Raw genomic sequence first — 15457 nt, 5'->3', positions numbered from 1 at the left:
TTCATATGATTTCTATACCTAAAAGTGGGAAAACTACCCACAATATTGCTAATGTCATCGTCCACTAAAAGAATGGACCAATGGTGATGAAACGAATCAGTGACTCTTCTGTAATCATTAGTGTAAAAAAGTGGAATCTTAGTCTTATTGCCACTAGTAGATGGGGAGAAATTATTCAATTCTGGAGGCAAACCAAAATAAGGGCATGCCCTAGTGGACCTTAAGTCAAGAAAGTCAGACCACTGTCTACTCAGCTCATCCCTAGTATAGCCCCTATCCAAAAACTTCTTCTCCAGGCTGGTCATTTCCTTCTGAAATCCTACTAATGAGGGATTTAATCTCGATGCTCTCATACCCTGTCCCCTGATGAGATTCTTAAAAATGTAACCTGGATGCATACTAGACCTGAACAAGAACGCATTCCTATGGCATGTCTTCCGATGGATCCCTGTATTAATCAGGTGATCATCCAACTTCTCAACAATGACATCCAGATAACTAATCCTTTCATAGGACAGACTATAGGTGAACTTTAGACAAACAGTCAAATTGTTCACAATCCCAAAGAACCTATCAAACTGTTCAGATGTCCCCCGCCACAACACAAATAAATCATCTACAAAACGTCGATAAAAAACGACGTGATCAACAAAAGCTGTTAGTGGAAACAGAAACTCGGATTCCCACTGGGCAAGAAACATATTGGCGTAGCTATTGGCACATGAAGTGCCCATAGCTATGCCATGTTGTTGTAAAAACATATCTTCACTAAAGATAAACACGTTGTTATTCAGGACTGTCTCTAAAAAGAAACAGATCAAATCAATTTGCTTAGGTGAATACCCACTATGGGTAACTAAGTATTTCTGCACACAGTGTATCCCCAGCTCATTGGGTATCATTGTAAACAATGACTTAACGTCAAGCGTAACAAATGCCAAGTCTTTGATGTCATCTAAACCACTAACACATTCATATAGGTCTAACAAAAACTGCTTAGAGTCCTTCAACACAGCTGGATTTAAACTGATAATTGGTCGTAGAAATTTCTCTACATACAATGATAAGGGTTTAGTAACCCACCCCCCTCCAGCAACAATAGGTCTCATAGGTGGATTCCTAGGTTGCTTATGGACCTTCGGTAAACCCTGGATGACCGGTATCAGAGGGTTTTTATTCTTAGTTTTTTCTGTTGAGTTTACAGTTTGTGAATGTATTTTGGTTTAAAGCGATTTTTAGAATGTAGATTGTAAGGATGCATTGTGTAACGTCCTTATTTTTAATTTTGTTCTTTATTACTCTTTATCTCTTTACTGTGACTTTAAGCATTGATTATTTAATTGATTTATTAGATGAGATGGTTTTATATAAAAGATAGGTTAGGTCTACTGTTTGTAAAGGTCTGATGAAGCTCCAATGCGAAAGCGCTTACCTGTTTTTGTGCTGGAATAAATAGTGGATTTTTATTTCTTTGACTGGTTGAGTATTTGTCCTCATCGAGTTGCAGCTGTGTTTTACCTCTGATGGTGTATATATTTTTTCTTTTTATATATGAATTGTTGTACAAAGAATTCCATAAACAAATCTGCATATATGGGAGCAAAGGATGCTCCCATAGCAGTGCCTCTAACTTGCCAATATGCTTGTCCATCAAAGTAGAAGATGTTCTTAGTTAACACATATTGTGTCAATCTGATGAGAAAATTGTTAAATCCCGTGGTGTATAATTGTGATCCATCTAATCAATATGTAATTGCTGATATCCCTGCATCATGTGGGATGCTAGTATAAAGGGAAGAGACATCCAATGTACATAGCCACCAATCTGATTCCAGTTGCGTGTCCTGAACTATGTTCAAAAATTCTGTAGTATCTTGTAACCTTGATCTCACCATAGGTAGTAATGGCTTAAGGTAATATGTAAGAAAAGCCGATAAAGGTTCTGTAAGAGAACCTCTGCCAGAAACAATCGGCCTGCCGGGGGGGTTTGTAGGATATTTATGGATCTTAGGGAGCAAGTATAGATATTGAGCAATAGGTTCAGAGACTTTAAGTTGTTTACATGTCTGTTTATCAATAATCCCCTCCTGTGTGGCTAAATCCAAAAAAGAATCAATGTGTGTTTTGAAGTTAGGTGTTGGATCAAGGGCCATTTTTATATAAAATCGGGCATCAGACAATTGTTTGTTTACTGACTCACAATTTTCTGTAATAACAGTTGTAGACTGTGTGTAGTCGGACATGTTTTTATAGCTTTAGGGCACTATCTAGAATGTCGAATTGAACTAGAAACTTTAATTTTATTTGGGACTAATGGCTTACTCTTGTGGAATTATTGCTCTCTCTACGGCATAGATGTATGGACTTTTTTGTGACTGTTGCTTAACCTTTTATTCAGGGTTTTCTACATGTTATGCATTTTTGACATATTAATACTGCTGTGTGTTGTGATTTGGATGGGCAGATTTACAATGATTCATGTGTATATATGCTAGTTTAGCAATGGTTTTTGTTTCCACATAATGGTCCATTCAGACCTATCGAAATATTGAAAAACATTTTCCGAGTTGCACAATACAATTTTTAGTATATGGTTACACCATTTAATTGGACATAAAGAATTTTGGGTTGTTTTTCAGGCTGTTTTTTCAGTTCAAGGGATTTTTGACCTAGTTTAAACAACCGATTACATTTAACTAGGACTTTTTATGCTTTTGTTCTTTCCTTAAGGGGACGCTTGGGCCAGTTATGTATATGTCTTTATTTGATTCATAACTATATACAAATATATTTCAAGCCAGTTGTTGCATTTTATGCAAGGTTTCTGACATAATCTTGACAATTCATATATGCATTCTTTATATATGCATATATTTATATTTAAAAAGTTATTTTGTATTTTTTGATCAAATACCATATGCATGCCTTTGGCCTGTTGGAAATATAACTTACACTTGATTAAACAAATATATAGGCCCAATATTGTCTATATTGAGAACATATTGTGTGTAAGAGGGCTCACTTATCGTTTTTTTACAATTTTTGTTCTACCCTTCTGTTCTATTCATTTATTTAGACACCGCCAGTAATGGTATACTTGGATGTACACCAACATTGGACGAACCTGCTTGCCTAATTACAACTGGCCTCTTTATATTTGTGGTACAATTCACTGGCTGAGACGCAGGTTGGTCAGCACCGTTGATTTTCTATTATGGTTGGTTGAGATGAAGGTCTGCCAACAGCCACAAACAAATATACAATTTATATATGTAGTAAAATGTATCTACAACATAGTAGTAGAGACAAAGGTCGACTACTTACATTATATTTGCTAACCGGGTCCCTGTGGCTCGAACAAAAACTGGAACCAGACAGTAAATAGAAAACAGCCAATACTGTCTCCAAAGTTGCACCAAAAGTCAAAACACAGCCAAAAGTAAAAACACCTGTGTTTTTACTTTTGGCTGTGTTTTGACTTTTGGTGCAACTTTGGAGACAGTATTGGCTGTTTTCTATTTACTGTCTGGTTCCAGTTTTTGTTCGAGCCACAGGGACCCGGTTAGCAAGACTGTGTTATTTGTTGGTCTTTTCATTTCGTTCCTACATTATATTTGCGATTGAAGAAAGTCTTTATAAGCTTTTTTCCTCAAATTTTATTTTTATTTTTGAATAGTATTATAGATAGGTGGACCTTTTTTGCTACACTTTACAAACATATTTTTTAAGACATAAAAGGTTATACTTTGGCATGCATATGTTTCTTGATCTCTATTTTTGGTGGCTATTTTCAATGTACAGATAATTTTTAATTTTATTTCGGAAATAGTATAGGTTAATACTACCTGATATATATATATATATATATATATATATATATATATATATATATATATATATATAGTTCCCTATCAGAAGCCTGAAACACTATAAGCCTGAAAATCAAAATCCTGAAAACTACAGACTGAAAATTCAAAATCCTGAAAGCCCAAAATCCTGAAACTCAAAATCCTGAAAACACAAATAATGCTAATATGTCACTATAAAGACACTAAAATCTACCAACTGACCCTGACCCTAACCCTAAGGTCGGTCACTATCGCACACTCACCTGACCCGCGCCCTAACCCTAACTTACTTAAACCACCCCTAACCCCAATATTTGTCACTATTGCATACATGCCTAACCTGCGCCCTAACCCTAACTCACTTAAACCGCCCCTAACCCTAACATAAAACCAACCGCACACTTACCTGAACCCAACGCATGACCCAACACCACAGAGCTAACAATAGCAAAGCCACAATGACGTCAGTATGTCCATTTTGTGTTTTCAGGATTTTGAGTTTCAGGATTTTGGGCTTTCAGGATTTTGAATTTTCAGTCTATAGTTTTCAGGATTTTGATTTTCAGGCTTATAGTGTTTCGGGCTTCTGATAGGGAACCATATATATATATATATATATCTTTTTGGTCAATTTTGTGCTGGAATACCTTGCAGAAATGAACAGCACTGTGGATCTAAAAGGCATTTTACAGGGGTTATTGGCAGATAAACACAATCTGGAAGCCTTTGGCCTTAATTTATCTGGCCCCAGTGATCCTAATACTAATAAGGGAGATGCCAAATATTGCTGTGGCATATTGTTTCAAAAAATAACTAGAAATATGAACACGTTAAGAGCCAATATCTGGCATTTGAAGCTATTCAAGGCATATAAATTAAAAAACATTACACCCCGGGGGTTAAGGATTCGCATTCAACCTCTAGTGGGTTTGATCGATCCACAACTTCCCAAAGATTGGGCAGACACCCAACATCAAGCTTCTATGCTATTTGTTAATACTTTGATCTCTTATTATGAGCGCATAATTGAATCACAGACTGTTGAGATTCACAATAACTGTCTTGAGGCTCAAATTTTTGAGTCGGAGGATTTTTACAATAACCATTTAATAAATTTGGCTAAAGATTTAGCAATATTGGATACTAATTAAAAAGAAAACATATAAATTTCAGCGAGATATGGCTGATTATGAAAAGGGGAAACCATTTGTTACTCAGAAAAGTGTTAGATTTTTTGATTCCAACAACAAAACTAGCAACAGGAGGAAAAGACCTAGGTCTATCTTAAGAAAAAATAATCAAACAACAAGTGGCACTTCGGAGGATGACACATCTTCGGCCACAGATTATGACTGCCGTCCAACCAGGTGTCCCCAATGGCTAAAAGAAAACCATCAGACCCTTTAGACCTAGGACACGCAGAGGTGGTAGAAAACACAGAATCAGGCACACACAGTCTACAACTGTTATTACAGAAAATTGTGAGTCAGTAAACAATGTGCACAATATATCTTCATTTGAATTGTCATCTGTCCATAATAAATTGCTGAATAAGGGTCTAAATTTTGTACCGACTTCATTTGTTCCTGAACACATATTGGTCAATGAAATAAATGATTTTTGTAGATTGATTAACCTCAAAATATTCTTTTCAGATTGTGACAGCTCTCAAAGATCCACTGGGTTCAACTTTGGTAAATCTGATTCTCAACCACCAATGGACAAGCATGTAGCCATATTTAAGGAATGTGTCATCAAATATCTACATTTTTCTTTAGGTTATCAACCTATCAGACACAATTTAACCTTGGAGGACCAACAAGCACTACAGGAACTTTGTTCCAATCATGACATAGTGATCACACCAGCTGACAAGGGAGGAGGCATTGTAATTATGGATTGGTCCATGTACCAAGCGGAAGCCCACAAACAATTGTCTGATGCCCGATTTTATATAAAGATGGTCCTTGATCCCACACCTAACTTCAAAACACACATTGATTCTTTTTTGGATTTAGCCACACAGGAGGGGATTATTGATAAACAGACATGTAAACAACTTAAAGTCTCTGAACCTATTGCTCAATATCTATACTTGCTCCCTAAGATCCATAAACATCCTACAAACCCCCCCAGTAGGCCGATTGTTTCTGGCAGAGGTTCTCTTACAGAACCTTTATCGGCTTTTCTTACATATTACCTTAAGCCATTACTACCTATGGTGAGATCAAGGTTACAAGATACTACAGAATTTTTGAACATAGTTCAGGACACGCAACTGGAATCAAATTGGTGGCTATGTACATTGGATGTCTCTTCCCTTTATACTAGCATCCCACATGATGCAGGGATATCAGCAATTACATATTGGTTAGATAGATCACAATTATACACCACGGGATTTAACAATTTTCTCATCAGATTGACACAATATGTGTTAACTAAGAACATCTTCTATTTTGATGGACAAGCATATTGGCAAGTTAGAGGCACTGCTATGGGAGCATCCTTTGCTCCCATATATGCAGATTTGTTTATGGGATTCTTTGAACAACAATTCATATATGATTCTTACAACAATTCTTAAAAGGAACATCTGGATATCTGGAGAAGATACTTAGATGATTGTTGGATGGTGTGGCGGGGTGATAGCATACGAGTACATGATTTTGTAAAATATTTGAACAACAACCCATGGGACATTCATTTTACTTTAAACATACAGTATCAAGAAATTGTATTTTTGGATGTGATAGTCTCTCGACAGGCTGACCACACATCGGTGACCCGTGTACATAGGAAATTTCCACAATACAACACACTTTTACATGCATCCAGTTATTATCCCCGCCACATCATTAACAACATCCCTAAATCTCAATTCTTACGTATGAAACGTATATGTTCATCTCAAGAATCCCATCTAGAATGTGAACAGGACCTGTCTAACAGGCTCATAAGCAGAGGGTATCAGAAACATCGTATTACCCAAACTATTAATCAGATCAAAGATGTGCCCCGATCTACACTATTACAATACAAACATTCACAAGATGTAGATAAAGAAACAACATCTCAGCCCAACAGGTTTGTCACTAGATTTTGTAGCAATACACCCTTGTTCAGGGACATTATCAATAATCATTGGGATATTGTGAGGGCTCATGAACATTTGAATGAGATATTACCTGATAGATGTGCTTTTTCATACCGTAGAGGTAGGACCATTCAGTCTCACTTTACACATTACAAAAGATACAAGCCACCTATATCTATTCAAACAACTCTATTTGGTGATCCTTTGATAGGATGTTTTCCATGTGGTCACTGTAGTGCTTGCAGATACATTTTCAAGACCAAAGAATGTTATAGTGGCAACACCTCTAAGGTATACCAGATAAGAATTTTTGGTAACTGCAGCATGGATTGGGTGATTTATCTGGCCACTTGTACATGTTCCTCCTTTTATGTAGGCCAAACATCCAGACCACTGAGACACAGGATAAGTGAACATCTCAGTGCCATTAGAAATCATAAAATCTCTAATGCTTTATATAAACACACCATGACTCACCAAACTGCACAATTTAAATTTACTATTATTGATAAAATTGATATGCATAGAAACCTTAAAGCAGGCTGGCATGACAGATTAAACAATATGGAATCCTCATGGATCACCAGGTTAGGAGCTCTATTCAAAACTGGCTTAAATGAAATGAAATAGTTTTTGTCAGCTTATGATTCCATGCATTTGTATATTTGTTAAGACTGACTGTATTCTTTTTAGATAAAGACAAGTTCATAGTCTAAACATTGGATTTTCAAATAGGTGTATAGAAGTTTTTTTGGTGTATATACACCTTTAAATGATGGGATATAAAAGCAATTACCAGGATGTGCTGTTAACACTATATTTTCTCTTTTTGCACTGTAGAAGGCTAACAATACAGCCGAAACCGGTTTGCAATATATGGATTGAATTTTGCCACTAATAAAGAACATTTAGCCACTTTTCCCCTTTGTGCTGGTTCGTTTTTGGTTTACCTAAGTAAGCCTAGCCAGCAAGGTTCCCTGGCTTATGCCACCCAGGAACATTATTTTCCTATGCCCCAGTCGAGCAGAGCCACAGAAGTGATCCCCAGGGTGTATTTCCTATTTTCCATCCACTTGTCAAGATTTTTCTTTAAGAGTGCTAATGAGGAACTTTGCTTGACATAGATGGGTAGCTTGCTCCAGAGTATGGGAAGCGTCTGGGTCGGGAATCTATCCCTCCAGCATGTCCTGCTTATTGTGGTGACAAGGTTTAGGTGCCTAGAGCGTGTAGCTCAGAGGGATTGGGATTTCTTTAGGTGTAGCATGTCCAACAGCTCTCGGTTTTAGCTTTATATGTTAGGCAGAGATCACCTCGGAGTAGGCGATATGCTACTGAGTAAAGCTGGAGTTTTTTGAGACGGTCAGTGTACAGCATCTGTTTGAGGGCAGTAATCCTCTTTGTGAGGTACTTCTGTGGCCTTTCCAGCTGCTGCAGATGTCTTGTGAGGTACATTCCAAAAGAGGCATTGTACTCTATAATGGGTCTAATGAGTGGCGAGTAGAGGGTAACAATGACCTCTTTTTTCCTAGATGAAGTACTGTGACAGTTTTGTGCACAGAACAAGTATGCACCCTCCACATATATTTAAGAGTGTAGCACATAGCCAGTTATTTAGAGCATTGAGGCTTAATACAAGAACAGAGGACTTTGAACAACAAGTTGAAAAGATGAGTCAACATTTTGCAGGGAGAGGTTACCACAAGGATGAAATCAATAAAACTAGAAATATGGTGGTTGAAATAAGGGAAAACACAGCTAGACTATATTTTTCTAAAAGGAATGATATGTCAGTACATGCAACATGTAAAAAGAAGACAGAAAATAAAATAAGATGTTTTATTCCACTGATGTGAGGCTGTATAAAAATATAACTGAGAAGCACTGGGAAATTTTGATGACAGATAAAGAGATTAGTTCCTTATTGGAACCTAGACCAAGTTTTGCACATAAGAATATGCACTCTTTAAAGAGAAGACATTATTTTAAGAATGAAAATATAAGGAAAAGGGATGGACAGACTTGTCCATGTGGGAGATGTTCCATGTGTAAATATATGAGTAACAGTAATAAGTTTTTACATCCTGACACAGACAGGGAATATGTATTTAACATTTCAGCTACATGTGCCTCAGAACACATTATTCATTTAACCCAATGTTCAGTATGTTTTTGTTTTTATGTGGGAAAAACGGACAGAGCTCTTAGAGATCATATCAACGAACACATACCAGATACAGAAAAAAAGTGATGTTAGTGCATTATCTGAACATGTTAGAGTGAATGACAACACACACACAACTTTACTTTTTTTAGTTATAGGTAAAATATATGACAACATCAGAATGGGGGACATTAGAAACAGGACAGAACAGCTTGAGGGAAAATGGATTATAAGACTGAAATCAGATTCTGGGCATGAATTAAATGATAGGATACCCATAAGACCAAAACTTAAAGCAAGACCATTGAACAAATGAAATGTTAAGTCATTTTATGACATCCTTACTTACATTAAGTATTAGAGATTTTTAACAGTACATGTTTATACTTGAGCACATTTTTATGTCTGTATATTTATATGTGCATTTTTTGGGTTCCATACATTAGATCGAATTTTCACTAATTCAAAACAGTGCATGGAATGCTCACTGCAGCGAAAGTGCACTTAATCAAAAGTGCACTTACGCGAAGTTTAGTACAACGAACGGGTATTGTACTGAACTTCTGTGCAGTACTCATGGACCTTAGGGTTAGGGCACGGGTCATAGTAAGGGGATAGCCCGTAGGGCTATCCCCTTACCATGATCCGTGCCCTAACCCTAAGGTCCGTAACAACTGCAGCACAGTGAAGGACATAGCAATGTCCTCCACTATGGTGCGATAGTCACGAACCTTAGGGTTAGGGCATGGGTTAGGGTAAGGGGATAGCTTTACTAACTATCCCCTTAGCCTAACCCATGCCCTAACCCTAAGGTCCGTGACTATCACACCACAGTGGAGGACATAGTTTGTTTTTTATGTCCTCCACTGTGTTGTGGTGTTTTCGGTGAAGTGCACTTAGCAAAAGTTCACTTTCATTAAAGTGAACTTTCGCAGAAGTGAGGCTTCCTATTACAAGTTCGAAGTAGTGAACTTTCGTTCTTGTAATAGGAATCCGCATTTTTTTATATATGTATTCATTATACATGTGTTTGTTATGTGTTTGTTATGCATTATACTTTTTAGAATCATGTTTTCACAGTGAAGGACTGAATATTTTTACTTAATGAAGAATGTTTCTTTAAGATGATTGTGACTTAATTGGTTGGTTCAAAGTATATAAGATACACAGTCGACAACATCCATTTGTATCTGAAGAAGCAGAAGTTATCTGTGAAAGCGCTTATATGTCTGTGGTTGAATAAAGAAGAGTTTTTTACACTGGAACTACCTGCCATTTTTGGACTACAAGTGTTTTACATTTAATTGCAGTTTTCCTTTTGGACTGAAGCCTCTAGTAAGGAAGGTGTGTTTTTTTTACTTGAATTTAAAATAATGTTCTAGAAATTCCATGATGTACCTATAAAGTGCATTTGTAGATTTTTTTACCCGTATGTCATAATTATGTTCATAGATGCGTTGCTTAAGCATCCGTTTCGTCTTGCAGATGTAAACGGCAGGACATGACTGACACAATGCCCATAAACTACCCCGGTACTGTTACAGTTGTAATGTCCTTTTATCCTAAAGCTGAAACCATTAATTTCAAACAGTTCCCCCACATAAATGAATTTACAAAAATGGCACATGCCACATTGGTACATACACCTAACTTGGGCATTGTCAACTTCGATTATAGGTCTTTCCACCAAATTTTTAATGTTAAGTCCCCTTCTCCACACAGTAGAAGGTTTTGTGCTAACTTTACCTCTAACCTCACCATCCCCAGTTAGAATACCCCAGTTCTTTTGTAAGATTCAAAAAATCTGCTTTAGGATACTTTAGGATGACATACGGGTAAAAAAAAAAAACTACAAATGCACTTTATAGGCACATCTTGGAATTTCCTGAACATTATTTTAAATTCATTGTGATTGAGCAGGTCACACGGAATAAAAGGGGTGGACCTCGGCAGTTGTCTCTGGAAAAACGGGAACTTTACTGGATATTAAGTTTAAATGCTGTGGGTTTTCCTGGTTTAAATGAACTAGCATCTATTGTTTGTGTATTAAAACTGAAGGCACAACTTAGATAGATTTGGTTATTATGGTTCTTCACATAATTATATATATATATATATATATATATATATATATATATATATTCATGGTTTTAAAGTTTTAAATGTATGTGTTTTAAGATGTTGTATAATGTGATTTCTTTTCCTTTTTTTCTTTTGCACATTTACTGTTGATTTTAACCAGTTAATTAGTTAATCAACCTGGGGGTGGATCATGTGATATGGGAAGGACTTTTAAACTTGGCTTTTCAGTTCTTTTTTTTTCTGACGAAGTTTTGTAATTAACTTGATGAAAGTGCTTATGGTTATTTGATTCAATAAAACTGTGATGGACCTACTCCTGGCTTCCTCCATCCCTACTATAACTCAGATTTTGGACTCTCTTCCCAGTCTCATCTCATCAGCTCAATCTACTGAGCACTGAGAGATCAGCTGGGGATGCCCTCCCCCTTAGTCTCCTACACTTGAATTATCTTCTGTTTCCTACCTTTTCACTTACTTAAAATATGATTTATTCATCTGCTTTTACTGCATTTGTGTTCTTAAGGTGTTCAATTGCATTTAATTAGCTGCATTTATTACTGCTTGTTAGTAGCCTGATTATACTGTAATTGTTATTCTAAGCTGCTTAGTTCTGATTTAAGCACTTGGGCTCAAAACTAGCTATCTTACATAAGGAAGATTTGTGGTGTATACTCTTGTGGCAGAAGAGGTAGCTTACACCCTACTAAGTTGGGAATTTCTGGTTGTAGGCTTATTGTGTCTGTTATTCTAAAGGTGTTTTATTTCTGGTTTAAGCACTTGGGCTCCAAACAAGTTGTTTTACATTAATAATGTTTCTGGTCTACACTCTTGTTGGAAGAAAGGGTAGCCTCCACCCTTCTGAGCTGGGAATTGCTGATGAAAGCTATTGTGCCTGTTATTTTAAGTCTCTTTGTTCTGGTTTAAGCACTTGGGCTCCAAACCAGTTATCTTAAATTAAGAAGGTGTGTGGTCTACACTCTTCTGGCAGGATATGATAGCCTATGCCCTTCTGAGATGTGGATTGCTTTTTGTAAGTCTAACTGTGCCTTTATTTGATTGGCTAGAGGGCTAGCTTGTTTAACAATTTAAATCTGTGTGCCTGGGGTGTTCGGCAACCAGACAATTTGAAAAGAAGACTTTGGCTGATTTCTGCTAAACTCTGCAAAAGCTAAGACTCACATTATCATATCCACTGTTTTGGTACTTGTTACTCACTACTCACATTGTTTTTGTCACAGCTGCATTAATTGAGGGTTTCTGTGTTGAATATCTGCACTTGTTCACCTTTTTTATAGTCTTCATTTAGAACTACTATGATTCCACTTTAGAGAGAGTAGAGAGGACCCGAGCTATTTTCTGGTCCAGGATTGTGTAAAGGAAAGAAGAGTGTGCTGTTTTTGATTAGCCACAGGGCCTTGTTTGTGTTTTTTTTTTGACTCTCCTCTGCTATTTATGTGATGTAGTTGCACAATACTTGGTTCATAACCTACAAGCAAGCTAAGACATACATTACCATATCCACTGTTTCGGCACTTGTTTTTCACACTATTTTTGTCACAGCTGAATTAATTGAGTGTTTCCATGTTGAATATCTTACACTGTTTGACCTGTTTTACAGTATTTAGTTAGAACTGCTGTTGTCCATGCAGCGGCACCTAGCAGTGACCTGTATATTCGCGAATATCTTGCAGCATAAACCGCCTTGTAACCTGTACAGGCGCAGATATCTTGCAGTGTAAATTTCTCTTAGAATACCATTATTGTCTAGACACATTTTCTAACTACTAGAGCATCTATCTTGTGTGTAGCTGAGCATTGTTCATCAAGTTCCTTGTCTTATTGACCTAGTCAATATTTAAATTTCCCTAGCTCCTCCCAGCAGATCAGCAGCCATGGCTATGCACTTCCTTCTCTTTGTGGCCAGTCTGGTTGAGATGGGTATTCTGAGGCTTTGTTGCAATTGCCTGATGTACACTGACAACCCACATATTCTTTATCTGTTTTATTAAGTATGCAAGAGGTGTAAATACACTTTAATGTTGGAGGCAAAACTCTCTCATACAACCAAAACTGACACTTTCACCACACGTCCTGCACAGGGTAAAGACACTACATATAAAATTATTTATGCCGAGGCAGGTACAAGTAACCTGCCTAAAACACTAAGACCTTCTGCACAGAACAATAAAAAAAATGGTCTTCAACCATCACGTAAACACTCCGTTAAAACACCACCCACAGCTATACATAGTAACTATGAATCCAATACCTCTACTGCTAAGCCCTCAAGGCAAACCAGTGCCCAACCAAATTTCCTGGTTATTGGTGATTCAATACTGAGGCACACTGAGATATGTATCCCAGAGCTACCCCGTCTCTGAAACAGGCTCCCCATCTATGTGAAGCAGAGTACCTTCCTAACCTGATTCAAGTGCCACTTGGATAGTTGGATGGGAACAGGAAATTAATCCCTGGTTTGGTACGTATGTTTCTAATGGACACAGTCAACCTGTAAATGGTTCATCTCCCAGGCCACTGCTTATAAATGTTTCATCTCCCAAGCCCCTGCTTACAGTTATCAAGGGTACCAGAACTTATCAGAGATTTGGGATGCATGGCTAGGCTTAAAAATGCCCTTGTGGCTATTAGCCTAGTAAACACCTATGAACCGATGTCGCCCTCACCAGACTAAGTAAGTTCAGCATCATGGTTAGCTTCCTTTCTGGGGCTAGGCTCTGTCAAGTCCCACAGTCACTCAGGTTATTAAACCTCAGGTGCTAGTATGACTCTGTCATAGTCCATGTGGGTGTTAATGACCTGAGACGTACCTTCCTTGACTATATGAAGCAAGACATGATCGAGCTGATCACCTCAGGCAGGTAAGAGCCTGGCACTCAGCAGCAGAGTACATTCTGCAAGGATGATGCGATGTCACCAACAGAAAAATGAATGATTTTTAACAATTGCTTAGCTTCTGGTGTCGGTCCAAGAGGGTACAACATGGTTGACAGACCATGCTGCGTTGCTAAGAATGGTCTACACTTATCCCCTGTAGGCTTTCAGATATTGGCAAAGACCTTTTCCACGACTATAGTGCCTTTTTAGGCAATGCCAAACTCATAAACCTCCCGACTTAACTGAACCTGTGAAGGACTATCTGAAGTTGGTACTGCTCAATGCTAGAAGTCTTAACAAGAAACTCCACTTCCTGCAAGCCTTCCTCTCCCTCGAGAGTGTAGGCATCTGTGTAGTAATGGAGACATGGTTTAAAGTCATGGAGAGTACACCAGCAATGCAAGGCTATAATGCCTTTCACACCTTTAGACCAGCTACTGCACAGCAGGGAACTAAAGGTGGAGGAGCTTCAATCTATATTAAAAACAACCTTACATCCTGACTAGTTAAAGTATATGACCCATTGGAGCTCATACATGTACAACTCACAATAAACAGGGTCTCGTACCATATCCTTGCAACCTATAGGTCCCCTTCTATGTCCCAGGAAACCCATACTGCCTATTTCAATGTACTAGAGTCCCTCTCCATTCAACCTAATATAATATTCACAGGGGATCTCAACTACCCCTCTATAGATTGGGAATCCTACACCACTTCTAATGCACAAGCCCAGCGATTCCTAAACTTTGTTAATATATTAATATAATAATTGTTAAACTATCTCCTACTCTCTCACAATAACTCTACTACTATTACCTCAAACTACACATTCTTAGTTCAAGATATACAAATATACCCTGTCCGAATTAATATGACCTATACAGTATCTCTGCATTTCTTGCTATATTTCTTGTTTGTCTATAAAGATAGAATTTGTAATAATTGTCATATGTATTTTGTTGAACGACCTGTATATATATTATGCAACCTTAAACTGATTGTAGCTGATTATTTACGATATGCAAGTCTAAATGTGCATTTTGCTGTAACCATTTTAATTTTTGTTCAAGTGGAGCTTTTCTCCGCCGGGCCTCCGCTGAAAAAGGACTTGTGGCCAGTCAGACTTTCCTGATAAAAAAAAAAAAAAAATAAATAAATAAATAAATAATATCAACATCCTGGAACAGTTTGTCGAAATTTTTACCAAGAGTAAAACATTCTTGAACTTGTGCTCACAAACGTGGGGGGGGGGGGGGGTAATGTTCTTCACCCAGTGTAATGTCTTCGCTCATCAGATCTGACTATAAGGCAGTGCTGCTTAAAATAAAAATTAAATCAGGGGATCTAGCAAAACAAAAACCTTCTGGAACT

The sequence above is a fragment of the Protopterus annectens genome, chromosome 10.part0 (assembly GCF_019279795.1).
Source record: "Protopterus annectens isolate FY-2018-M chromosome 10.part0, PAN1.0, whole genome shotgun sequence".
Classification (NCBI taxonomy): domain Eukaryota; kingdom Metazoa; phylum Chordata; order Ceratodontiformes; family Protopteridae; genus Protopterus; species Protopterus annectens.
The sequence above is the reverse complement of the archived record's forward strand: the minus strand, read 5'-3'. Positions refer to the sequence as shown.